At 43.6% G+C, this 27740-nt stretch overlaps 1 long non-coding RNA gene across 1 annotated transcript in view; it reads left to right on the top strand.

Annotated features, from left to right (window-relative positions):
* Positions 1–3303: 3303 nt before the first annotated feature.
* Positions 3304–27740, top strand: part of LOC132578159 (uncharacterized) — a 64819-nt gene continuing 40382 nt past the window's right edge. Inside the window, exon 1 of the long non-coding RNA XR_009555872.1 lies at positions 3304–3405. This is a non-coding gene — a long non-coding RNA (uncharacterized LOC132578159). The remainder of the gene's footprint in view (positions 3406–27740) is intronic.

The raw sequence follows: 27740 nt of genomic DNA, 5'->3' as shown, positions 1-27740 counted from the left end.
CCTATTTTGACCTGGGCGGCAGGGACAGGGGGTGGAATAATTAAGGCTAGGCCTACAGGGTTGCAGGCTCCAGACTGTGAAATTCCTGGAGATTTTGAGTTTGAGGAGGGCAGGGCTTGGGGAGGAGAGAGGCCTCAGCTGGATATAGTGCCTTAACATCTACCCTCCAAAGCAGCTGTTTTCTCCTGGTTGACGGATCTCTGTTGTCTGGAGTTCAACTGTAATTCAGGGAAATCTTCAGGTCCCATCTGGAGGTCGGCAAGCCTAGGCCTGGAAGCAACCACTGGGTGATTTGATATCACCCAGCTTGCATGACTCAACTAGCCCTGGTTGCTTGCTGCTGTTCAGTGGCAGCCACCCTATGAAAACCAGTGTGCTGTAGTAGTTAGAGCTTCAGGGTAGGGTCTGGAAGATCCAGGTTCGAATTCTCATCTTGCTGTGGAAGCTCACTGTGTGCCTTTGGACTGGTCACATACTTTCAGCCTATTCTACCTTGCAGCATTGTTGTGTGGATAAAAAGGAGAGGAGTATGATGTATGCTGCTGTAATGAATATAGCTGAAGGTGAGATAGGGTTGCCAAGTCCAATTCAAGAAATATCTGGGGACTTTGGGGGCGGAGCCAGGAGACTTTGGGGGTGGATCCAGGAGACATTGGGGGTGGAGCCAGGAACAAGGGTGTGACAAGCATAATTGAACTCCAAGGGAGTTCTGGCCATCACATTTAAAGGGACAGCACACCTTTTTAAATGCCTTCCTTCCATAGGAAATAATGAAGGATAGGGGCACCATCATTTGGGGCTCATAGAATTGGACCCCCTGGTCCAATCATTTTGAAACCTGGGGGTTACTTTGGGGAGAGGCACTAGATGCTATACTAAAAATTTGGTGCCTCTACCTCAAAACATAGCCCCCCCAGAGCCCCCAATACCCGTGGATCAATTCCCCATTATTCCCTATGGGAATTGTTCTGCATAGGGAATAATAGAGTGCCCTAGACATTTCCCTCCCCCCCATGCTTTCTAAAGCAGGGGGAGGGCCTCCAAACCAGGGAATCCCCTGCCCCCTCCCTCTCTCTCACACACAAATACTTACTGGGTCTTGTTCCTTATGAACTTTACTTGCTCAGAAAATGAAAGCAAAACAATGGGAGGGGCCCTTCTCCAACTAAAGTGTTACTGACTCTTTCCCACAAAGCACTTCCTGTTTCCTGCTTCCTGCTCAGCCTTAAAGGCACACATTTTAAAAACGGACCTGTTTGCAGGTTTCTAAACCTGCAGGAGCTCTAAAACTACATGGTGACTGTGGGGGTGGGGCTTTCCCCTCCGGCCAGCTGGCTGGGGGCGGGGGGAAGCCTGTAAAAATGGGGGATCCCCCGCTGGGACCTGGGGATTGGGAAGTCTAAGGTGGGTGGCAGATAAAAGACAGGTTGGTGAACAGCTGAGTTTCAGAGAAGGGGGCTGGGAAGAAGAAGAAGATATAGAATGTATATCCCACCCTCTACTCTGAATCTCAGAGCGGCTCACAATCTCCTTTATCTTCCTCTCCCACAACAGACACCCTGTGAGGTGGGTGGGGCTGAGAGAGCTCTTGCAGCAGCTGCCCTTTCAAAGACAACTCCTACGAGAGCTATGGCTGATCCAAGGCCATTCCAGCAGCTGCAAGTGGAGGAGTGGGGAATCAAACCCGGTTCCCCCAAATAAGAGTCCGCGCACTACACCCAACTGAGCCCCAGTTTTTCTAGGTAGAGGCTGCTGTGGGGTGGGGAAAGGGAAAACTGTTGGGTGGGAAGGCTGGGAAATTCCTGGAGCTTTGGGGGAGAGGCCTGGTGAGGGCAAGGTTTCCGGAGGGAAGAGACCTCAGGAAGGTGTAATGCAATAGACTACTCTCCAAAGCAGCTGTTTCCTCCAGGGGAATCAGGGTTGTCAGCCTCTATGTAGGAGCTGAAGATCATCTGCAATTACATGTGCTGTCCAAACGACAGAGATCAGATCCCCTGGAGAAAATGGCTGCTTTGAAGGCTGGACTCTAGGGCATAAGAACCCACTGAGGTCTCCTCCTCCCCAGATCTTGCTCCCCGCAAGGCTCCACCCTAGGGTTGCCAGGTCTGTGTTGGAAAATACCTTTTGAGACTTTTGGGGTGGATCTGGGAGAGGGTGGTGTTTGGGGAGGGGAGGGGAGGGGCCTCAACATGGTCCTATGCCACAGAGCCCACCCTTCAAAGCAGCCATTTTCTCCTGGAGAACTGACCTCTGCCAGCTGGAGGTCAGTTGTAAAAATGGGAGATCTCCAGGCCCCACCTGGAGGCTTGGCAACACATGGAAACCACTGTGTCTAGGTTGAGCAAAATGGAAAAACCACTGTGTACTAAACCCTCAAATTTATGCTTACATATAACAATTTACTCCAATATATTAATCACTCTAAATCATCATCACACTATTGGCAATAACTTCCAGTTACATATCTCTTCCATACATACAAACAATAATCCCAAAGGCACATTCATAAAGCTCAGTCCTCTGCCAGGGTGATCATACGTAATTCATAAAGAGACAATCCTCTGGTTTGATCGATGCAAAGTAACACTCCTGCCAACACTGTTGACAGCTGCCAGGCGGTTTTTTTAAAGAAAAAAAGCAGGTGATGAGCCAGAAATATTCAAAATTCTTCTCAACCAGCAGTATGGAACTTTAGGAACAAGAAAGCAGCAGCATGCACCCTAGGTTTCAAGGCATGCTTCCATGGAGAAATCTTCCTCAGGCCGCAATTTTAATCGGAATTATCAAAGTTAACATACAGAAATCAACATAAAATAAAAAACTGAAGCATACATGAATTTAAAACGTACACAGCAAAGTAATTTATGTGCAGTCGTAAAATTTGATGTGAGTTGTAGTCTGTAGAACAGGGTGAGTTACTTTGCGGTGTATGTTTTGCAGGTGGTCTCTATGGCATTGTACCCCATTGAGGTCCCTGTCCTCCCCAGGGTCCACCCCCAAATCTCCAGGAGTTTCCCCACCTGTAGCTGGGAAAACTACCCCCCACCTCCCTGCTGGTGGCCAAGTAGAACCTGGCAACCCGTCCTCTATTCTAGCGGGAGTCCATAACAGGCACCCCCACACTAGAGCCTTTGTCAGGAGAAGAGTGTGGCCCATTCTAAGGCACTCATCCATATTCCACTCTCTGTTAGGATCCTGCTTCTGGGATTAGTTCTGTCCTGGAGGAATTTGGGCGCCTAATGGAACAGGGATTTTAATGAATGTTTGTTTTTTGTTTCTTTTACAGAGGAGAGATTATTCTATTACAATGGCAACTTCAAAATCAGAGATGTCCCTTACAGCAGTGCTCTGTCCCGGCGGTCCTCAGATAAGTTTAGAGATGTGGGAAACTGGATTGAAAAACTGGTAAGTCTGATGGGGTTTGCTCCGTTCCTTCCTGCAACAGCTCTGTGAATTCTTAGGAACAAGAATAATATAAGCAGAGGACTTTAGAGTTTGCAGGGGAGGGCTCCTTCGCTTTCCCTGCCCCCTCCAGTTGCTCTCCTCTTACCCCTGCTTCCCTCACTCCCAAGTTCCTTGGACTCCTTCACAGTGTTGTGTAGCTAATAAAAGTTAACTATTTGAATATTAATATTACTGTGAATTTAGGGGGAGGGGTTTATGAGCCTCCTATTGGTCAGGGAGTTGGACTAGATGACCCTAGAGGTCCCTTCCAACTCTGTGATTCTATGATTCTATGAATCTGTTGTGCAGCAATATAAGTCTGCTGAGAATGAGAGTTGAGAGACAGTAATGAAGGAACTGAATAGGCTTAGTTGTTAATGGAGAGTTTAATGGAGAAAAACAATCGGAACAAGGGGAGAAACAATCAATGCCAATTTGATCAGGACATATGGAATCCATTGGTTGTTGTTCAGTCGCACAGTCGAGTCTGTATATTACCCGTTATCCAAATACCCATGTAGATCAAATTATTGTTATACTTCTCTTCTTGCCCACTATTTCAACAAAACTCCCCTTAAGGTGGCAAGATTCTGCATATTTAACAAGACAGAAGAGCAAGGTCTAGTGTTTTAATAACTTATTATTACTATTAATTATATATTTTCTATACAGAATATGCATTTTATGCATCCAACATGTATTATGTATTGCTGATATTCTTGACTGCTGATCTTGAATTGTAGTAGTATAAGTTGGACAATTCTGTTGTGAATACCACTTGTCTCCTGGACTGTGAATGTTTTTAAGCCCCATGAAGCCTGATGTATCTGTTTGCCACTTGGCTATAGATCATGATGATAAAACGTAATTAGTTTCAGGGTTAAGACTATGATTACACTGTCTATGTGGCATATCAAGGCACCATCTTTATCTGACACCTTTGTTTTGAGGCCTGCATACCTGTTTGGCTGCTAAAGCAGTCAAATATTAAGTTTCCTGTTCTCTCAACATAACTTGTATTTTTCAATTAGGGCTTCACATTTACTGATCAGGGCACTTGATCTGTGTGCCACAGCTGTAGGCTTCCTACTTTAAGAACATAAGAAGAGGCCTGCTGGATCAGACCAGTGGTTGATCTAGTCCAGCTAGTTCCCCAGGTGGGGGCAGGGGATACCCTGATTTTCCGGGTTCCTGCTTGCTGCCGGGTCTCTTTTGAAGAGTCTCTTGAAACGCTTTTGGCGAGGGGCTCATGTGTGCCTGAATTCCAAGTGGTGAATTTGCCGCTTGGAATTCAGGCAGCCGTGGCGGCAGGGGCTACTTGCACTTAGTTTCTAGGCAGCAAATTCTCCACTTGGAGCTCAGGTGTGTTGTCAGCTTCTGTGCAGTTCTCATCGACTCAGCCTCTTTGATTCATATCAAATAAGATGTTTATTGAAAGAGATACATGTCCACAGCAAAAGAAGTTTTTGTTAGAACTGCCCACCTAAGGTAGGGTCAGGCACTTATACACTATGCATGACAGTTAACCTATGCAAACAATTCTTAGGCAAGCAAGAAAAAGTGGCAAAAACATTTCAAACATATTCCCGTTACCACCCCCCCCCCCCCCCCGCACAGCTGCTAGGTATCTTTCTACTGAAAATGAAACTTGAAACTGTTTCTCTAGCAGTCCTGATAAGTCTTCAAGGTCAGAAAAAAGGGATGAGGCGTTTTTCTCATGAAGCATTGTGATCCAGCCTTCAGGTTACTTGAGTTAAACACCTTGCCTGCAAAAACATGGCAACCTATATTATATATACCAAGGATCAATATAAAGCCATTGCAACCAAATAACATAAAACCATTGGCAAGAAACATTTTCTTTACACATGGGGCACCAGCATGCCCACTTGCAAAAATGATTTAAATGGAAGGTTCCCTTCAAATTATTTTTGCAAACCAGTGCCAACAGAACCTTCCATGAGGCTACATCCCTAACGTGGTGACATTGCTTCTGCATGATGACACTGCATTAGGGATGTCCCCACTTCCTCCAGGATAACCCTCCTCAAGTGACGAGACAGGACCTGGCAACTTTAAGTCCAGCCTCCCATCTCACGCAGTGGCTAGCCAGTTCCTTTGGAGTACTAACAACAGGGCCTAGAGGCCGAGGCCTTCTCCTGATGCTGCCTCCTGGAACTGGGATTCAGAGTTTTGCTGCCCCTGAACATGGAGGTTCTCTTTAGTCTCCAAGGCTAGTAGCCACTGATAGAACTATTCTCCATGAATCTTCTAATCTTCTTTTAAAGCCATCTATGCCTATGGCCACCACTACATCCTCTGGCAGTGAATTCCACATTTTAATCACTTGTTGTATAAAGACATATTTCCTTTTATCTGTTCTGATTCTACTGCATATCAGTTTCATTGGATGGCAATGATTTCTAGCAGGGGGTTTGGGGAAGAAAAAGCCCAGCAGGAACTCACTTGCATACTTGCCACACCCCTTGATGCCTAGCCAGCGGGAACTGCATTCCAGCTCAAAAGAAGCCCTGATTTCTAGTATTGTGGGAGAAGGAGAAAAAATTATCTTTGGCAACTCTGTCCACCCCATGTATTGTTTTATAAACCTCTATCATGGTCCACCACCCCCCCAGTTAGTTTACTCAGGAGTCCTTGGTGAGGTGCCTTGTCAAAAGCCTTTTGAAAGTCCAGGTAGATAATGGCTATCAGGTGGGTCACCATCGTCTAGAGCAAGGGTGTCGAACTCATTTGTTATGAGGGCCGGATCTGACATAAATGAGTCCTTGTTGGGTCAGACCATGTTGGGTTGGGCCAAGCCATGTCAAGCCAGGCCATATGTGCATCTATTTAAGAAAAAGAAGATATTGGATTTATATCCCTCCCTCCGCTCCAAAGAGACTCAGAGCGGCTCACCATCTCCTTTACCTTCCTCCCCCACAACAGACACCCTGTGAGGTGGGTGAGGCTGAGAGGGCTCTCACAGCAGTTGCCCTTTCAAGGACAACCTCTGCCAGAGCTATGGCTGAGACAAAGCCATGCTAGCAGGTTCAAGTGGAGGAGTGGGGAATCAAACCCGGTTCTCCCAGATAAGAGTCCTCACACTAAACCACTACACCAAACTGGCTCTCTTAAGACTAGGTAGCAGAGATATAAATTTTATAAAGGACACAAACACAAATATATTTTTAAGAAACTTTAAACATGCTTAAAACGTTAGCATTCACAAGTCTTAAAGATGCTTTCATTGTATTTCTCCCATGGGAACTAGGTATCAAGTCTGCAGATTCAATGACGAGTCGATGTAGATACAAAGAAACTAGTTTATTGATACTGTGTACTTGTGGCCTAAGCCAAGGTTTGAAAAGACTGAAGACATACAGTAGATACATTGCATATAAAGAGGACTTCAAAGGCATTCCTACAGGCAGGGAAATTGTGCAGGGGACATTCACACATAGATGTTAAAAATACATTCTCATGTTGATTAGGCGTACCGGCCTTGATGCTTTTCAGGCTCCGTTCTCTCCCCCGGGAAGGGAGGGGGGAACAGGAGAAGGGGGCTAGCAGCATTTGGTTATACTTTGGTTCTACCCAGCATGCTCTTTGGTTGAGCCAGAGTTAAAGCCAGACTTGACATACTGCCCCCCCTAAGCTGCCTCTACTGCTCTGCTAGAACATTTCTGATGGAACCTCTTGATCAGGTCTGCGGCTGATATATCTTTTTCTGCCACCCACTCATTTTCGCTGGGGAGAAAATGTTTCCATTTTATTAGGTAATGCAGGACCCCTCTTTTGACTTTAGAGTTCAGGATTTCTTGGACTTCGTGATGGTTCTGATTCCCAACCAGGATAGGTTGTGGGGTAGGTTCTCGAGGGTGCCAAATCGAAGCCCCGGGGTCCCGACGAAGCAAGCTGCAATGAAATACAGGATGCACTTTACTAAACATTTTTGGCAGCTCTAATTCTACCATTACCTGATTGATCACTCTAGGGATTCTGAATGGTCCCAAGAACTTATATGCCAGTTTCTTGGAAGGTTGGCTGAGGGGCAGGTTCTTAGTGGACACAAATACTGAGTCCCCTACTTTGAAATCCCAAGCAGGAACATGGGTCTGCGGGTGGTAGGCGGAACTCAACCCCTGCTCTATTCCGGCTAGTTTGCAAAACTCCCACCAGAAGTTGGCAATGAACTGCGGGCCGCGGTCACTAATGACCTTATCGGGGAATGAGTGGAGCCGGACCACGTGGTTGAAGAACAGGAGTGCTAGCTTCTTGGTTGTGGGTAATTGGGCACACGGAATGAAGTGCGCTCGTTTGGAAAAAGTGTCTACCACTACCAAGATCACCGTTTTCGCATGGGAGGGTGGCAGTTCCACAATAAAGTCCATTGATACCACTGACCAGGGGCGTTTGGCCGTTTCTAGGGGTTTGAGCAGCCCCGGGGCTTTACCACCCCTTCTCTTTGCCATGATGCAGATGGGGCATGAGGCTACGAAGTCCGACACGTCCTTTTTAAGGGATGGCCACCAGAACTGCCTACTGATCAGATGGAGCGTCTTGACGTAGCCAAAGTGCCCTGCCAGTTTGTTCGAGTGATAGAACTGTAGCACCTCTGCCCTTAGGCTTTTGGGAATGTATAGTTTTTCCCCTTTATACCACAGCCCGTCTCCTCTCTTTTGAACATCTCCAGGGCTGCCATCTCCCTCCCTCTCCGTTTCCACAGCCAGTTTCTCGGTGCCCAGTTCCCCCAAGTCCCTCTTTTTCTGTGACCGCGTAGTTACCGTGGCGGCCACCTGCAAGGGGGGAACTAAGGAGTCTACTACTTCCTCCCTCTGCCTCTCATGTTGCGGGAGGCGAGACAAAGCGTCCGCTAAAAAGTTCTTTGCCCCAGGGATGTGCCTTAGCATGAAGTCAAATTTGGAGAAGAATCTCGCCTACCTAATTTGTTTTTTGCTCAACTTCCTCTTGCCTGTAAGGGCTTCGAGGTTCTTGTGGTCGGTCCAGACCTCAAACGGCATTTTGGCTCCCTCCAGCCAGGACCGCCATGTTTTCAGAGCAAAAGTCACCGCAAAAGCCTCCTTGTCCCATACTGACCAGTTCCTTTGCTCGCCTGAGAACTTTCTGGAGATATAGGCACAAGGTCTCAGTCAACCCTCCCCATCTTTCTGCATTAGTATGGCTCCAACGGCCACATCGGAAGCGTCACATTGCACAATGAAGGGCCGTTGTTCGTCAGGGTGGCTCAGGACCGGCTCACTAGGGAACAAGCGTTTCAGTTTATCGAAGGCTGTTTGGCACTTCGGGCTCCAACTGAGGCGGGCTCCCGGTCGCTTCGCCTCAGGCCCCTTCCCCTTGGTTTTTAGCAACTCGGTGAGGGGAAGGGCGATCTGGGCGAACCCCTCTATGAAGGTCCTATAGAAATTTGCGAACCCAAGAAATGATTGGAGCTGTCTACGTGTTCTCAGGGGAGCCCATTCTAAAACTGCTTGTACCTTGGTCGGGTACATTGCCAACCCCTTCCCCGACACCCGGAATCCCAAATAATCCAATTTGGTCTTATGGAATTCACATTTAGACAACTTGGCGTACAACTGATGTTTCAACAGAGTGCTCAGCACCTCTCTCACTAACTTCACATGAGACTGCTCGTCTTGTGAGTAAATTATGTTGTCATCCAGGTACACCACCACCCCCTTGAACAAAAATCTCCTTAGTACATCGTTTATAAAGTTCATTTTTTTTTCAAATTTTATTCAACACCACAGAAAAACAAACATAAAATAAAATTGTATACATACAAAATAGTCAAAAGAATCCTTCTTAAAAATATGTGTACATATATCCTCAAAAACCAATAGACAAATTATAACCAAATATTTCAAAATACAACCAAAAGGCCTGCCCAAAACTAACCATATTTACATTAGTAACAGAAATTTATAACTCTCACATTTCAAGAGCGAATTTACCTAGCAAGGATCGTTGTCTAACTTTTCAATTATCGGAAACCATTTTGCAATAAACTTTTCATGGGCCATGTAGGGATCTATAGAATTAAGACCTAATGCAATTTTTTCCATGGCCATATGGTCCCAAATTTTGGAAAACCATTGATCAGCACTTAAATAATTAGGCCTTTCTATGTGGTAGCTATGACAGATTTCGCTGCTGTCAGCAGAGTTACCAACAATGAGCGATGCCTAGATGGAATTTTCGAATCTAACCAGTTATACAGTAATATGAAATCTGGAGTATATGGAATGTGAACACCCGTAATTTCTGACACCTTTTGGATAATACATTTCCAGAAGCTTACAACTTTCTCACATTCCCACCAACAATGGAAAAAAGAAGCTTTCTGGCCACACCCTCTCCAACACAAAGGGGAACAGTCTGGTAAAATATGTGCCAAACGTTTATAAATGAATACCCCCGGGTGTCAAGTCTGCAGATTCAATAACGAGTCGATGTAGATACAAAGAAACTAGTTTATTGATACTGGATACTTGTGGCCTAAGCCAAGGCTTGAAGAGACTGAAACCATACAGTAAATACATTGCATATAAAGAGTACTTCAAAAGCATTCCTACGGGCAGGGAAATTGTGCAGGGGACATTCACACATAGATGTTACTAATACATTCTCATGTTGATTAGGCGTATTGGCCTTGATGTTTTACCAGGCTCCTAGGACTCCCCTGGGCCTGAGCTGAGAAGGTTCAGATAAGACTTTTCACACATCACCATTTCAAAGCATGGAGAGTTTCTAAGAAAGGGAGGGGGAACAGTAGAGAGGCACTAGCAGCATTTGGTTCTACTTTGGTTCTACCCAGCATGCTCTTTGGTTGAGCCAGAGTTACATTCAGACTTGACACCGGGGGCCCCTGTAGTCTGAAGGGTATTCAAACTGTACCATAGGCGTGTTAAACGCAGTCTTCCACTCGTCCCCCTCCTTTATGCACACTCGGAAGTATGCGTCTCTCAAGTCCAGCTTGGTGAAGATCTTGCCCTCAGATACTGTGCTTAGCAAGTCTCGAATGAGGGGGGTGGGGTAGGCGTTGGTTGTGGAAATCACATTAATCCCGCAAAAGTCTGTGCAAAGTCTATGCGAGCCATTCTTCTTCTTCCTAAACAGTACCGGGACCGCATGGGGGGTGGTTGCCGGTCTGATAAATCCTCTCTCCAAATTCTAGTCGAAGAATTTTCGGAGCTCCTTCTTCTCCGCCCAGCCCATGGGGTAAAATTTGGCTCTGGGCAAAATTTCCCCCGGAATTAGCTCAAAGGCACAGTCTGTGTTCCGGTGGGGAGGTAATTGTTTTGCCCCTTGTTCACTAAACACCCCCATTAAATCCCAGTAGACCTTCGGGACTGTGTGGGTTTCCTCCACCGACATGCAGGCCCTCTCCTTGGCCACCGGAGCCCGCGGGCCACAAACAGGATCCCAGAGGTGTGTCTTGCAAAGGGGGTCTATGAATCTAATGGTCTGTGCCACCCACCTTATACGGGGTTCGTGCTTCTCTAGCCAACCCACCCCCAGGACTACAGGGTAGGAGCACGAAGGGGAGATGATGAAGGACTCCTGGTCCCAGTGTTCCTCAATTCCCATTGGCAAAACCTGGGTCTCTAGTCTGCACGGCTCCCCTCGCATCACTGACCCATCCATTTGCTCGAACTGCATCGGACAGGGTAGCGGCGAGCTCTCGAGTCCCAGGGCTTCTACTAGGTTAGGGGTGATTGGCTCCTGATTACACCCTGAGTCTATTAGGGCCCTCACCTGCATGAACCTTTTCAGTTTAGGGTTCAGCAGCTTCACTACTACAAAATACAACCGTCCCGTCACACTCACCCTCAGTGCCGGGTGCCGGCTCCTTCTCGACCTGCTGGTTGGCACCCTTTAGAGCAGGTCGTTCTCATTTCCCGCCGGCTCGGACGCCCAAGCCAGATCGCTCAGCTCTGCCGACAGCAGTACGTCCTCCTCCGGTTCCTCGACCACTGCAAGGCTGCTCTTCACTGCTTCCTTAGGGCGGCTGGTCGGTTTCTTGGGGGTCGGAGTGCCAGTCTTCGGCCGGCCTTATGGGACCTTAGGGGGGCTGGGCAGCTGGAGGCGAGGTGATTCGGGTCGCCGCAATGGAAGCACTTGCGAGGTCCCGCAGGCGCCCCCCACAGCTTTTTTGGGCTCGGTCTTCGGGGGGGGGTGTCTTCTGCAGCCCCTTCCGGTGTTGACGTTGCATCGCCACCCACTTCAAGTTGGTCTCGACCTCTCCCGCCAGTTGTATCCACCCTACCAGAGTGGTAGGTCTAGCCTGGGTGAGGGCCCGATCCAGGATGCCAGCGTTCAGCCCTCTGGTGAAGTGCTCGATTTTCATCAGCTCACTCCACCCCTGCACCTTGGCCGCATTGGTTCGGAACTCTGCGGTGTACTCGTGAATAGTTCAAGAACCCTGTTGCATGTCCCGCAAGGCGGCTAGAGCTCTCGTCTCCTGGAGCGGGTCCTCATACTGGGCCAACAGAGCCTGAAGGAAGGTTTGCACATAGTCCAGTTCTGGGCTCATGGCTTCGTAGAGGCTGACATACCATCTCTTGGTGGCTCCGTTCAATTTTGACCCCAGATAGTCCACTCGGCTGAACTCATTGGGGAATGTGTTCCTTCAGTAGTACATGTAGCTGTTTGCTTGGATGGCAAAGTATTCCACCTCGTCTGGGTCTCCGTCAAAGGTGGCATCCAACTCCCTGCCTTGCCCTCCATCTCTTGGGCCCACCGGTGCTCTGGGTCGTGGCGTTTGCCCTGCCGTTGGCGGCGCTGGGGCTTGTAGCGGGGCCGGAAGGGGTTGAGCCGGTGGAGGCTGGGGGGGGGGGTCTCTGTGGCCCGGCCAGTCCCAGGGCACGGGAGATCTGGCCGGTGATAGCCTGCATCTCGTCTTTCAGGCCCTTGATCGCTCCATCTACTTCTTTTTGGACCATAGCCCGAAACATGCGGGTGTCGTCCTCATGCATGTCCTTTGGCAGTGGTTCCTCTCCCCCTTTCTCCTCACCTTCAGGGTTTTCCTCCTGCTCTTGGACATCGAGGGCGGCTTCTGCTTCGCCCGACTCCAGGGAACCCGGGTTGGTGGATTCCGTTTTGGTCAACCGCACCCTTCTCATGTGGCGGGTCAGGATCGGATCCCTCCGGGCAGGGGCCTCATCCATTGTGGTGGTTGAGGTCTGTGGCCGGTACTGCTGGGGAGTGATCATGAGCTGGAAGTGTGGAGGGGAAACCATGGCTCGCCTGGTGTGCCAAGGTGCCACCGGCTCTTCCTCCAAGTAGGGAAGTTCTCCGTCTCCCGGAATCTTTTCAGCCATCAGGTTACAAAGTTGCCGGGGTGGATGAATTCCAAAGGGAGTCTTTTCAAAATGTCAAGTCTGCAGATTCAATGACGAGTCGATGTAGATACAAAGAAACTAGTTTATTGATACTGTGTACTTGTGGCCTAAGCCAAGGATTGAAAAGACTGAAGACATACAGTAGATACATTGCATATAAAGAGGACTTCAAAGGCATTCCTACAGGCAGGGAAATTGTGCAGGGGACATTCACACATAAATGTTACAAATACATTCTCATGTTGATTAGGCGTACTGCCCTTGATACTTTTCAGGCTCCGTTCTCTCCCCTGGGCCTGAGCTGAGAAGGTTCAGATAAGACTTTTCACACATCACCATTTCAAAGCAGGGAGATTCTCTAAGGAAGGGAGGGGAGAACAGGAGAAGGGGGCTAGCAGCATTTGGTTATACTTTGGTTCTACCCAGCATGCTCTTTGATTGAGCCAGAGTTAAAGCCAGACTTGACATTAGGGAACTGGGCAAAGGAAACTCTGGCTCTTTCCTTCCTTTCCTAGGGGATTGGGGGGGAACCTCACCCAGTAGAAGTAAGAGAGGCTTTGCTCAGTAGCTCTGCTGTGCAATTGAGAGAGCCCGGCAAAGCAAGCTATATCTCCCCAAGAGAGGAGTCTCAGCCAATGGAGAAAATAGAGGTTTTGCTCTGTAGCTCAATTGAGCAAGCCTTGCAAAACAAGCTATTATACAGAAGGAAGCAAGATACAGGGAGACGGAAGCAAATGGCAGCCAGTTGCTCTGGGGCCTGATTCGGCCCCCAAATTGCATGTTTTGACACCCCTGGTCTAGAGGCTTGTTCACTTTCTCAAAGAACTCCAAAAAGTTTGTGAGGTCGGACTTCCCTTTGCAGAAGCCATGCTGATTTTGCCTCAGTGGTCTGATTCAGCAGGGCTGTTCTTATGTGGGAGAAAGAAAATGAAGGCAGATCATAAAAGAAAGTGAACAAAGGATGTGATCAGACATTCACTTATATCTACCACAGGGATGGATGCCGATCGGATTTTATGCTCCTGAGCCGACCAGAACGTATGTCACTTGTTAGTGAGTTGTTGGCAGCTCGTTATTCTGCGGCTCAATATTAGCTTTGTTTGATACCTGGGAAAATCCAGACCTCGACGGTAGACAATGGAATGCCATAGAATCTTTGCTGTCTGATCATGTCTCGTCATTCAGGCGTTATGAACAGTCAAAATCATAGTTCCGGCTTCTTGTTTAAAACATTCAACTTTGCAGACATGTGTATTAATGCCCAAACATAGAAATCGATGAGAAAATGCACAGACGCACATACTAGTGACAAAACACCACATGAGTTAACCCATAACTGCTTCAATTTAATTAGAACCAGTGAATCCTTGTGTAAATTTGGAGGTTTTGTTGTCCCTCATAAGAAAGTAGTCCCAACTATAATCAGTTAATCATTGGCCAGGGAATGTTTCAAACAATTTTATTAGTAACATATGGTAATAAATTTCAATTTCTTACATCATTAATAATTACTTTTTTTTAATCTATCCCATATATTACTTTTTACCCACCCCTCCCCCCATTACTTGACCCCCGCCGGTGTTATATACTTAAAATCTTAATATTAAAGGTACCCTTAATTAATAAGAACCAAAATGAATATCCTCCTCCCTCTTATACTTAGTCATTATCAAAAATTGTCCAATGTCCTTTTATTTTCCACTCTTTTTCTAAGTACCTTCTGAACTTTTTCCACCCCATCTTAAATACTTCTAAATCATAGTCTCTTAAGATTCTTGTTAACTTGTCCATTTCACTCCATGTCATAACTTTTACAATCCAATCCCATTTCTCTGGTTTTTTTTCTTGCTTCCACAACTGCGCATACAATGTCCTAGCAGCTGAGAGCAAGTACCAGAGTACTTTTGGAGTATCTGCTTTTGGAAATTTCCTTGGTTTTCACATCCCATGTTGTCTCCTTGTTAAGTACCGCCACGATATCTGACTGTATAAATTCAAACAAATAATTGTGCCAGATTTCTACTGTCCATTTAGTTTTGTCCTTCCAACCCAAAGCGATGACCGCCTTACCCGCCAATACCATAGCCTTGACTAAATACACTGAGATGAGGGTAAATACACTGAGATGAGAAGGCATGTGAGGAGGAAACTGAAAGGAAAGGTACATACGGTCAAAACCCTTGGGGAAGCTTGGACGCTATTTAAAACTATAATCCTAGAAGCTCAGATAAAATACATACCACAAGTTAGGAAAGGCACAAACAGGCATAAGAAAAGGCCTGCATGGTTAACAAACAAAGTAATGGAAGCTGTAAAAGGTAAGAAGGACTCCTTTAAGCGGTGGAAAACCAGTCCAAGTGAGATTAGTAAAAGGGAACACAGGCTGTGGCAAATCAAATGCAAGACTGTGATCAGGCAGGCAAAAAGGGACTATGAGGAGCATATTGCAAAAAACATAAAGACCAACAATAAAACTTTCTGCAAATATATTAGAAGTAGGAAACCAGCCAGGGAGGCAGTGGGGCCCTTGGATGACCATGAGGTAAAAGGATTACTGAAGGAGGATAGGGAAATGGCTGAGAAGCTAAATGAATTTTTTGCCTCCGTCTTCACTGTGGAAGACGAGAACTTTTTGCCCGCCCCAGAACCACTAATTTTGGAAGGGGTGTTGAAAGACCTGAGTCAGATTGAGGTGACAAAAGAGGAGGTCCTACAACTGATAGACAAATTAAAAACTAATAAGTCACCGGGTCTGGATGGCATACATCCGAGAGTTCTGAAAGAACTCAACGTTGAACTTGTGGATCTTCTAACAAAAATCTGTAATCTTTCATTGAAATCTGCCTCCGTTCCTGAGGACTGGAAGGTAGCAAATGTCACCCCCATCTTTAAAAAGGGTTCCAGAGCAGATCTGGGAAATTACAGGCCAGTCAGTCTGACTTCAATACCGGGAAAGTTGGTAGAAACCATTATCAAGGACAGAATGAGTAGGCACATTGATGAACATGGGTTATTGAGGAAGACTCAGCATGGGTTCTGCAAGGGAAGATCTTGCCTCACTAACCTGTTACATTTCTTTGAGGGGGTGAACAAACATGTGGACAAAGGCGACCCAATAGATGTTGTTTACCTTGACTTCCAGAAAGCTTTTGATAAAGTTCCTCATCAAAGGCTCCTTAGAAAACTTGAGAGTCATGGAGTAAAAGGACAGGTCCTCTTGTGGATCAAAAACTGGCTTAGTAATAGGAAGCAGAGAGTCAGTATAAATGGGCAGTCTTCGCAGTGGAGGACGGTAAGCAGTGGGGTGCCGCAGGGCTCGGTACTGGGTCCCATGCTCTTTAACTTGTTCATAAATGATTTAGAGTTGGGAGTGAGCAGTGAAGTGGCCAAGTTTGCGGATGACACTAAATTGTTCAGGGTGGTGAGAACCAGAGAGGATTGTGAGGAACTCCAAAGGGATCTGTTGAGGCTGGGTGAGTGGGCGTCAACGTGGCAGATGCGGTTCAATGTGACCAAGTGCAAAGTAATGCACACTGGGGCCAAGAATCCCAGCTACAAATACAAGTTGATGGGGTGTGAACTGGCAGAGACTGACCAAGAGAGAGATCTTGGGGTTGTGGTAGATAACTCACTGAAAATGTCAAGACAGTGTGCGTCTGCAATAAAAAAGGCCAACGCCATGCTGGGAATTATTAGGAAGGGAATTGAAAACAAATCAGCCAGTATCATAATGCCCCTGTATAAATCGATGGTGCGGTCTCATTTGGAGTACTGTGTGCAGTTCTGGTCGACGCACCTCAAAAAGGATATTATAGCATTGGAGAAAGTCCAGAGAAGGGCAACTAGAATGATTAAAGGGCTGGAGCACTTTCCCTATGAAGAAAGGTTGAAACGCTTGGTACTCTTTAGCTTGGAGAAACGTCGACTGCGGGGTGACATGATAGAGGTTTACAAGATAATGCATGGGATGGAGAAAGTAGAGAAAGAAGTACTTTTCTCCCTTTCTCACAATACAAGAACTCGTGGGCATTCGATGAAATTGCTGAGCAGAAAGGTTAAAACGGATAAAAGGAAGTACTTCTTCACCCAAAGGGTGATTAACATGTGGAATTCACTGCCACAGGAGGTGGTGGCGGCCACAAGTATAGCCACCTTCAAGAGGGGTTTAGATAAAAATATGGAGCACAGGTCCATCAGTGGCTATTAGCCACAGTGTATGTGTGTATATAAATTTTTTTTGCCACTGTGTGACACAGAGTGTTGGACTTGATGGGCCGTTGGCCTGATCCAACATGGCTTCTCTTATGTTCTTATGTTCTTAAATTTTGCATACTCCTGTCTATTATCGGGCCACCTATTGTGCTTACCAACATAAGATTAAACTCTATGGTTAATGTTATATTGCATACTTTTCTGATTATTTCGATAATTTTGTTCCAAAAGGTCTTTGCTACTGGGCATTCCCACCACATATGAGCATACCAACCTTTAGAAAGTTTACAATGCCAGCATAGCGGACTCAATCCTGGAATCATATCAGTTAATTGTGCTGGGATCTTATACCATTACATTAATTGCCCACAATCATTTGAGATTTCACTACTTCATCTTCCGTAGACCATTTTAAAAAAAAGTAACATAGATTTTTGAAATTATTTTTCATTATCTCCAAGCAGAACTTTTTCCATTTCTGTTTGTTCTTGTCTTATTCCTTCAGTTTTAACATCGCTTTCCATCAAATTTTTTATTTGTTGCATTTGAAATCAATTATATTTATTATTCAACTCTTCAGCAGTTTTCAATTCTATTTTACCGCTTTGTATTTTTAGTAATTGATTATATGACATCACTTTATCCTCTCCTGTCTCAGCTGTTATTCTTATTACTTCTGCTGGCACTATCTATAGTGGTTTTCTCTCATCGCCATTTCTTGTACTTCATCCAAATATTTAGTAGATTATTTCTTATATAATGATGAGAAAAAAACCCATACAACTTTTTCTTCCCATAGTACATATAAGCGTGCCAGCTGAATTTATTTCCATGACCTTCCAACGTTAAAAGCTTTTTATTCAACAGCATCACCCAATCTTTTATCCACACTAGACAAACTTCTTCATGATATAATCTTAAATCTGGTAGTTGAAATCCTCCTCTTTCTTTAGCATCTGTTAAAACTTTCATTTTAATCCTTGTTTTTTCCCCAGCCCATACAAATTCTGAAATCTTTCTTTGCCATTTATTAAATTGTTTGCTGTCTTTTACAATTGGAATAGTTTGAAACAAATACATTATTCTCAGCAAAATGTTCATCTTAATTGCAGCTATTCTACCAAGCAATGACAAATTAAGCTTGTTCCATTTTATCATATCTTCGTCCATTTTACGCCATAACTTTTCATAATTGTTTTTAAACAGATGAATATTTTTCATTGTTATTTCCACGCCCAAATATTTTACTTTAGGGGTAACTTCACATCCCGTTAATCTCTGTAATTCCTTTTGTTTACTTACTTGCATATTTTTACACAATTTTTTTGACTTTTCTTTATTAACATAAAGTCCCACCAATTCTCCAAAATCTTGTATTTTGGCTAACAACAAAAGTGTTACTTGCATAGGATTTTCATTTATAAACATTATATCATCTGCAAATGCTCTATATTTATAGGAAAATCCTTTAATTCTCATTCCTTCAATTTCTTCATCATCTTGTATTTGCAGCAATAAGATTTCAGGAGTCATTATAAACAACAATGGTGAAAGAGGACAACCTTGCCTTGTACCTTTGCTGATTGTCGTTTCTTCTGTAAGATCTGCATTTATACATAACCTTGCACGTAGTTCAGTATAAATTGCTTTTATCATTCTTGTAAAGTTTTCCCCCAACTTTATTTTCTCCATTACTGCAAACATAAAGTCCCAATTCAAATTATCAGAAGCTTTCTTTGCGTCCGCAAAGAATAATGCAACTTCCTTCTCTGGATGTCTTTCATAGTATTCTACAATATTTACAACAGTTCCAATATTGTCTCTTATTTGCCTTTTAGGGAGAAAACATGCTTGGTCTTCCTTTATAAATTTTATTAGATATTGTTTAAGCCGTTCTGCTAAGATTCTTGTGTATATCTTATAATCATTGTTTAATAACGAGATTGGTCTTTAGTTCTTTACATTAGTGACATCTCTTTCTTCCTTTGGAATCAACGAAATTACTGCTTCCTTCCATGTATTTGGTATTTTCCCATTTATTCTTATCACATTCATTAATTTTTGAAGTTTTGGTATTAATTCTTCTTTAAACATTTTAAAATTTTTTGCCGTAAATCCATCTGGTCCAGGTGCCTTTCCAATTTTCATTGCATTAATCGCTACTTCAATTTCTATTTTTTCAATTGGATCATTCAAAATTTTTTCCATATAATCAGTTAAGGGTGCTATTTTAATCTTCTGCAAATACGCTTCCATCTTTTCCTTCTTTACTTTAACACCTTTAAATAGTTTAGCATAATATTTAAAAAATTCTCTCTTTATTCCTTCTTGATCGACCATCTCTCTTCCATCAGCCACAATTTTATTAATAATTTTACTTCCTGTCTTTTTCTTCAATTGCCAGGCCTAATATTTTCCAGGTTTATTCGCTCCCTCGGAAGATTTCTGTTTTAATTTCTTCAAATTCCATTCCAATTTTTTATTTCACAAATGTCTCATTTGTGCTTGCAATATTGTAATCTCCCTTATAATTTTCTTTTCCTCTGGCCTTTTCCTTAATTCACCTTCTTTTTTCTTAATTTCATTTTGAATGTCCAACATCTGTTTATTTTTTGCTCTCTTGTCTTTATTATTCAATGTTATTAATAATCCTCTCATTATTGCCTTGTAGGCATCCCATACCATCTGAAATTCTATATCTTCTCTGTCATTTACTTGGAAGTATGCTTTGTTTTCATTTTCTAGAGATGTCACTATTTCTTTATTTTGTAGTAAATCTTCATTTAATCTCCATCTTCTTGACTTTTTCGACAGTTTTGTAATCCACATTATTGGGTTATGATCAGCTCCTATTTGATGATACAGAAATGGTATTATACACCCATTAAGATGTATTATATTTCTAAATCAGGGAGTAAAAATTGTTGGAGGAAATGTGGAGAAATTGGAACTTTCAGTCACATGTGGTGGGATTGTCCCTTAGTGAAAAAATTCTGGTTGCAGGTTGGCATAGAGATGACAAAGATTATGGGATGGAAAATAAGTATATCTAAAGCAATGGCAATTATTAATTTGGATGGTGTGCGATTAAGATCAAAAGAGGATAGTAAATGGATTAATTTGATGTTAGTAGCAGCAAGACAAGTGATAGCAAGGAATTGGAAAGAAGCTGAGGAATTGACAATTAATCACTGGAGGGATAAAATGAATTATATAATTATTTTGGAGTATTTAACAATGAACATACAAAGAATGAACGGATTAAAGGTTAGGGAACAGGAGGAGGGGTGGTTTAGGAAGATGGTGAGATATTTGGAAAAGTTTAAACAATTTAAGATGATTGGTTGGTTAATAAGAAAATGAATGGATAAGATGTTTAAATAGAGTGATGGAGTTGTATTTGGATGAAATGTTAATAGCTATAAATTTATGGAATATTATAATGTATCTATGGCCTGGGACTCTCACAGAGGTGGATTGGTGTTGGAATATATAACAATAAAATTAAAAAAAAAAAGAATCACAGAAGGGATAGGCAGAGCTGGGGCCCACCAGCTGGTGCAGGCTGGGTTCGCCACATTGTTGTTGTTGATGTTGTTAATTTATTATTCATTAAATTACATTTCTAGACCACCAAAAAAAAAAAAGATCAGCTCCTATTTTAGGTAATATCTCTATTTTCTTTGTTATAAGTCCCAAATCTTTAGTACCCCACAATATGTCAATTCTAGAGAAAGAGCTATGCCTAGCTGAAAAGAAGGTATGGTTCTGTACTTCAGGATTAAACTTCCACCATATATCTTTCAAACTCTCCTGTTTAACCAATTCAAAAAAAGACTTTGGCAATTTCCCTTCTTTATCATTTTTTTTTCTTCCCAGATCTATCTATTGTGTTCTGAATTGTTCCGTTAAAGTCCCCCATCAATAAAATTTGCTCATAGGTCACTTCATCAAGATGTTGTGTAATATTTTTAAAGAAAATGTCTTTAGCACCATTTGGAGCATAAAGTCCTAACAACGTTTTTTTGGCATTCAAAGTAATTTCTACAGCTATATACCTTCCATCTTTATCTTTAAATACCAATTCCAGGTCTAATTCTTGTTTAATATAAAAGACTACTCCTCTCTTCTTCTGTTCAGCCAATGTAAAAAATTCTAGTTCCAATTGTTTATTCCACAGAAATTTATAATCCTTTTGTCTACTATGCACTTCTTGTAAACATACTATATTACAATTTTGTTTTTTTATCCAATGAAACATTGCCTTTCTTTTTTGTGGTGAATTTAGTCCATTTACATTCCAAGATATCAATTTGTAATCCATTATGGTGCAAATTCTTTATTTTTTTCATAAAATCTACGTAGTTCCTGTGTATTTGCGATTGTAATCCTTTTCCCTTGAAGTTCAAAGCGCAAACCTTCAGGTATTATCCATCTGTACCTCATTCCATTGTCACGTAATTTTTCTGTCCATTTTTTATATGCCCTTGTATCAGTTAGCACTTTTCTTGGCAGTTCTTTCATAATTCTTACTCTACTGTCTCCCACTATCAATGACTTTTCAAAGTTTTTATTCATGATCTTTCCCACCATTTCTTTTGTCATAAATCTTATGACCACATCTCTTGGCAGATTGTTTTTTTTTTTTGCATAGAGTGAATTTACTCTATACATATAGTCATACTTTCTTTGTTAATACCACAGTGTCATTTCTGAGAGTCTCTATTTCTTTTTTTAATTCTTTTTTTGAGTCCTCAATATCCTTTCTTATTTCTTTTTTAGAGGCAGTTATAATTTCTTTCACCCCCTTCATTATCCTAGCTTCTATTGCATCTAATTGGGCTTGCATTTTCTCTATTGAAGCAGACCTAGCACGAGTTTGTTTTCAGGTCTGACATGTAAAAAAAGATCAACAATTTTGATCTTACCAAATTAAATTTGAACCATCAGGGTTGATAGAGTGAAGCTTGCCCTTTCCAATGCACCCAATTTCGCTGTCCTCTGAGCCTCCCAGGCTCAGATATTAATGTTTAAAGCTTTTATTTCTCCCAAAATGGCAGTCGCAACTTTTGCTTCACTTTAAAGAATTTTTTTTCCCTTTTACCAGTTCACGTCTTCTTATCTACTATCCAACAGTAGTAATTTTTAATTGCCAAATCTGTTAACTCCACCAATTTTTAATGTTCCAGCCACTTAAAAACGATGTTAAAACTTAGTCCTCCCAACAACAATGGCCACCAATGTTTCTCTCTGGAATTATAATCCTAGAGTAGGCTGTTTACTTCATTGACTTCCTTCTTCTTCCTCCAATACTTCCTGCTTTTCTTGCCTTCAAATCTCGTTTCACTGGTAGAGAAATCACATGATATCTGACGTATTTCCTGTGTTGACTGTGAACGTTGCAGATCTGTAACGATGGAGCTGCCTCCTCAACCACAGATAGACTGAACAATAAATTCCTTTCTTGTTTTAACACTGTTTTTTAAGTTTACAAAGTTCAAATTTAGTCCCTTATCTTCTTCTCCTTTCAGGCTTTCAGTATTTTCAACTCCCACCTTTTACTTTTGTTTTGTTTAACTTTAATTAGTCCCGGAATGAAGAGATAGCAATCAGTACCTTTTTTCCGTAGTTTATCCAAATCAACACCAGTCCTTTGTAGATTAGATGTTTAAAATTGTAAAAGAAGGTTTGGGTCCTGTCAAGCTTATGCCAAATTGATGACTCTGGAAACTTCTGCAGACGATGAATATGCAACTTCTCTCCAGAGATCCCTCAAAGCCTCAAAGGAGCCCCGCCCCCCCCCCCCCCCCGGACTCCCTTTCAGCCAAGGTAAGTCTCCTCAAAGTATCTGTGGATATCTTAGACAATTCTCTAGCTGAGAAATGTAGGCAGAAGGCATTAATTTGCCTTTTACTACCCTGAACAGAAGTGTCAGCCTGCCCCCGTTAGGGAAAGCAACTCAGTTCGCCGGAAGTCATTGGCCAGGGAATGTTAATGTCTCCCCCCCACCTCCTGCCCCATTGAGCCATTGGGAGGAGTACTCAATTAGGGGATGTACTAAAACTGGGAACTTATTACATGTATTGTCCATACACGGCTATACACGCTTGCCCATGGAGAATGCCTGCTTGCCCATAGGGAGCAATGGAGACCACGTTTGCCCATAGCGCAAAATGCTTCATGTGAGAGTCACATAGATGTTTGATCATGGGGTCAATCATGAGGCAACGCTCCAGGAAAGAAAGATTCCCTTTTCCCCTTCTGAGCAGGACTTGTATACAAGTTCAGTGGTTTGAGCACCAACCCATCATCTGAAATTTTCCATGTGGGTGGTCAAAAAGTTAGGAAACCTGATAAAAGGTCATGTTTTACAAAGTTGGGCCTGGTTGTCTTTTTGGCCAACACTCCCCCTAATGGGTCATATATTCTCCCCACCCATACATGGGGGGGGGGGTCAGAAAACCCACAAAAATAAAATAACTGGTTGATAAACAGAAAATCTTAATTATTGCTCATTTATTTGGTTTGTACAAATGTAAGATCAAAACCCCAGTCAAATTGCCCCCCCCCCCGCCCAAAAAAGGTGATGTCAGCATACCTGGCTAAAAGTGTCAGCTCACCACTAGGACAAGCAAGTTGATGTCCCCTGACATGGACTGCTTTGCATATTGGGCCGAACCTTTGTGATGTAGCCATTCCTCTAAGATGTCACAGGGCCCTTTTTACAGGGCCTACTGTGAGCTCTGGGAGGATTGGCCACAACAGGGGTGTATCTAAGTAAACAAAGGAGTTCCTGCCACAAAAACAGCACTGCTCAAAGCCACACAGCCACGTCAAAACACAGTAGTCGTTGTGTAAACTATAATTTAAAACCAAACAAAAGTCAATTAACGAGAAAACATCTCCCTTAGTAGTCATCAGAGTTTCTATTCAGTCCCCATTATCCTCATCTGGATTGGGCTGACCAGCCTTCCCCTCACTGCATCTTTCTCCAATCTCCATCTCCACACTTTCCCTCAGTACCTGCCCCATAACTTCCCACACACTTCCCCCCTCCTCTTTCTTCTTTTCCTCATCCTCCCCCTCCTCATCTTCCTTTTTGTCTTTCTCCTCCTGCTCCTCCTTCACTCTGCTCTGAATCCGTACTCTGTTCAGTCTTGCCATCCCACGTTGGATGACCAGTAGTTTCTCCTCCAGGCAATCAACTGTGTATACATGAGAAGATAGGTCTGTTGATGCTCATGCATGCTGATTGGTCAAAAGTCCAATGTACAATGAAACAGCAATCATAGGGGTTATTTTGTGGGGGGAAAAAAGGTGCCGGAGCTCTGTAGCACAACTCATTACCACAACTCCTTTGCATATGCCACACGCCCCTGCCTTTATTTAATTATATCAGCTCAGCATCTACACTGAAATGTTTCCTGAATTACAATAGTCACAATAAAGCCTTACTTACATCATACTTTTTAAATTATTGTCTCCTATGTGGGCACAGTGGCATCTATCTGCTTTAGAGTTTTTATTATTTCCCCATTTAAATTTGTCAAATCTTAGAGTTCACCACAGAGTCTCTTGGACTGCAAGAAGATCAGATCAGTCAGGGAAATCAATCCTGACTGCTCCCTGGAAGGTCAGATGCTGAAGCTGCAGCTCTAATACTTTGGCCACCAAATGAGAAGGGAGCACTCACTGGAGAAGGCCCTGATGCAAAAGGAGAAGGGGATGGCAAAAGATGAAATGGCTGGACAGAGTTACTTGATGTAACTAACATGAATTTGAGCAGACTTCAGAGGATGGTGGAAGACAGGAGGACCTGGTGTGACTTGGTCCATGGGGTCGCAAAGAGTCAGACTCAATTGTGCGACTGAACAACAAAGAGTTCATCACAATTCTCCAAGGGTCAACTTCCAATGCATTCTCAAAGGGGGTTTTACCAATGGAGCCCAGAAGCAAGTATGACCCTTGCATTTTTGTTCTTGGTTTAAAACAGTTATGATTGGGCCTTTTCTTGTAGCAGGAAATCCTTTGTGTTTCAGGCCACATAAACACTCTTGTACTAGGAGTTCTGTAAGCACTTGGATAATTGGCTACATCAGGGTTGTGTGGCCAAAGAAGCAAAGGAGTAACAGCCACAGAAAAAGCCCTTGTCTTTTGACTTCCTGCAGGCCTTACTAACATTTTTTAGCACCTGATTATTGTACTACAAACTCTTCCCTCATCTCCATAGCACCTTCCTCGTGCACAAGGGTTTACCAGGCAGCACACAAAAGTTCTGTAATGCTTTCAATAAAAAAAAAGAACTATTTTCATGTGGTCCAGCACTAGAAGCCCACACTTACCGGTTTTCCTGAGGTCATCCTGGCCAACTTCCAGTGCATTCAGGTGTTCCACAACATTGGCAAGCATGTGCAAGCCATAGGCACAGCTGTCCTTCAGTGCAAGCATGTATAATCTATGGGAGTCTATTGCTGTTCCTAGTTTTAGTACGTCTCTGAAATAAATTGTACTCACTAAGTGGGTGCTGCTTGCTCCAGTCCAGCTTCCCCCCTTGAAGCAAGTGAAAAAAGGGTGGGCAGCTTTCCGTAGGTGGAATCCACTGCCATTTTCCCAGTGCATCAAAGTAGACCGCCTTCTCCCTTCTGAACTTTGCCCTGCACTGTTCTGTGGTATGACAGTAGCCTCTCTCCGCAAGCACCTCTGCCACCTTGTTAAAAATGGAGATGGTCTCCAAGTGTGTAGAGGTCATCTGTCATAAGCCCTGATGAGGGGAAGCTGGAAGGGTTAACAGACCTGGAAGAGTTGCCAGCCAGTTCCTCAGCTGAACAAACAGCAGCTGGCCCATCAATCACTCTCCAGGCACCAGTGTCAGCTGTTGATGATCAATCTCCTCCAAGCTCTCCTCCTCCCATCTCAAGAGTTCGAAGCAGACTCCGGAAAGAACTTTCAAAGCGAAGACATGAGGCACGCTGATGCTTCAGATCTCTCAGTCCTGAGTTCTAGCAGAGTCACTGCCACCCATGGAGCAGGCTGATTGAGGCTCCTATATAGCTCCCACCCAGGACCTGGTAACCTTGTGGAAGCAACAAGTCTGTTCTTTGGCTTGCATCCACGCTCCTTCCTGATTCGTGATCCTGACCTGCTTGATTTCCTTGGCACCCTGACCTTTTGGCTTTTGGACATTGACTTCTAATTCCGGTTTGTGATTCTGCATTGGTGACTTGGCTCCTGCTTGACTTCCTGGACTTTGACCTTGGACTGGTTTTGGACTCCTGGCTGCCTGCACCCTAAGAACGTGACACCATCACTCTATCGCCAGTGCCCATCCGGCAAAGCGCGCAAAGCATGACCTTTAGTTCCCCTGCCTGCCACTGCAACCCCTTTTTAGCCATCGCCATTTTCACGGTTCTCTCCATGGCACACCCAAATATGCACATGCACAGATAATTACCCCGATAGTATGATGATGGAGGGAGAGATTGGGTTCCCGCTGCTATGCAAGTCTAGGGAAGGGGATTTAAAATTTAAAGCCCTTCTCTGGTGTGCCTGCAGAGGGGCATGCAAAGGGAGGTAATGGTGACAGTTTCGTCTAAAAGACCAAACAGGAAAGCAAACATCTCTACCTCTACCTCTGACTCCATAGCAAGATGACGGAATCAAAATTTGGAGGGAAATTTAGTGAGCCTTGACAGTTCACCCAGGGAACCAATGATCTTTGAGAAAAGGTGCGGAGGGATTCCAGACCTGTCAAAAAAAAGCGCTTGCACAAAAATCCGTCATGGCGCATGCGCTTAAATAAAGAAATCTCTCTGCTACAGCATTGTAGTCACTTGTAAGGCACAGGTGCAAAAAACAGTCATTCTGGAAAACAGCTCATTTTAACACCATACATCTGATAATTTATGACGAGCTAAAGACAGAATGAGCTGGCTTAAAATGATTGCATGTGACTGCGCTGTGCTGCTTCAAAATTCCATCAGATTTATTTTGACACAAATCAAAGATGCTGAAATGAGATGTGTGACCACACCCAAAATGAAGAAAAAGTGTAGAAAAGAGTGAGCAAATTATGGAAAAGAGAAGGAAGAAGACAGTTGGGTTTTACCCCCAACAGTCTTCTTCCTTCTCTTTTCCATAATTTGCTCACTCTTTTCTACACTTTTTCTTCATTTTGGGTGTGGTGAAAAAATGAAGAAAAGAAGGGGAGCAGGCTGGGGCTTCTGTTCAGGGTAGTGGAGAGCAATTTAATGCCTACTGCCTACTTTTCTCAGTCAGAGATCAGTCCAAGTTATGCACGGGAAACTTTGAGGAGATTTACCTTGGTTAAAAGGGAGTCCCGGGGGGGGGGGGCTCCTTTGATGCTTTGAGGGGTCTCCGGAGACGAGTTGCATATTCATCATCTGCAGAAGTTTCCAGAGTCATTTATTTGACATAAGCTCGACAGGATCCTAACCTTCTTTGAGACTGCTAAACAGCTAAAGCTATACAAGACCGGTGTTGGATCTGGATAACTGCAGAAAAAGGTACTGATGACTATCTTCATTCCGGGACTATTTAAAGTTAAACAAAATAAAATAAATGGGAAATAGAGATTCAGAAAGCTTGGAAGAAGGGGAGAAAAGGCGAAATTTGAATTTTGTAAATTTAAAGGACAGTGCTAAAAAGTGGAAAGGAATTTATTATTTTGTCTACTTGCGGTTTTGGTGAAAAAGCCCCATCATC

Source organism: Heteronotia binoei, chromosome 10 (genome assembly GCF_032191835.1).
Source record: "Heteronotia binoei isolate CCM8104 ecotype False Entrance Well chromosome 10, APGP_CSIRO_Hbin_v1, whole genome shotgun sequence".
Taxonomy (NCBI): domain Eukaryota; kingdom Metazoa; phylum Chordata; class Lepidosauria; order Squamata; family Gekkonidae; genus Heteronotia; species Heteronotia binoei.
Note: the sequence above shows the minus strand (reverse complement) of the source record. Positions and strands in the feature narration are given on the sequence as shown.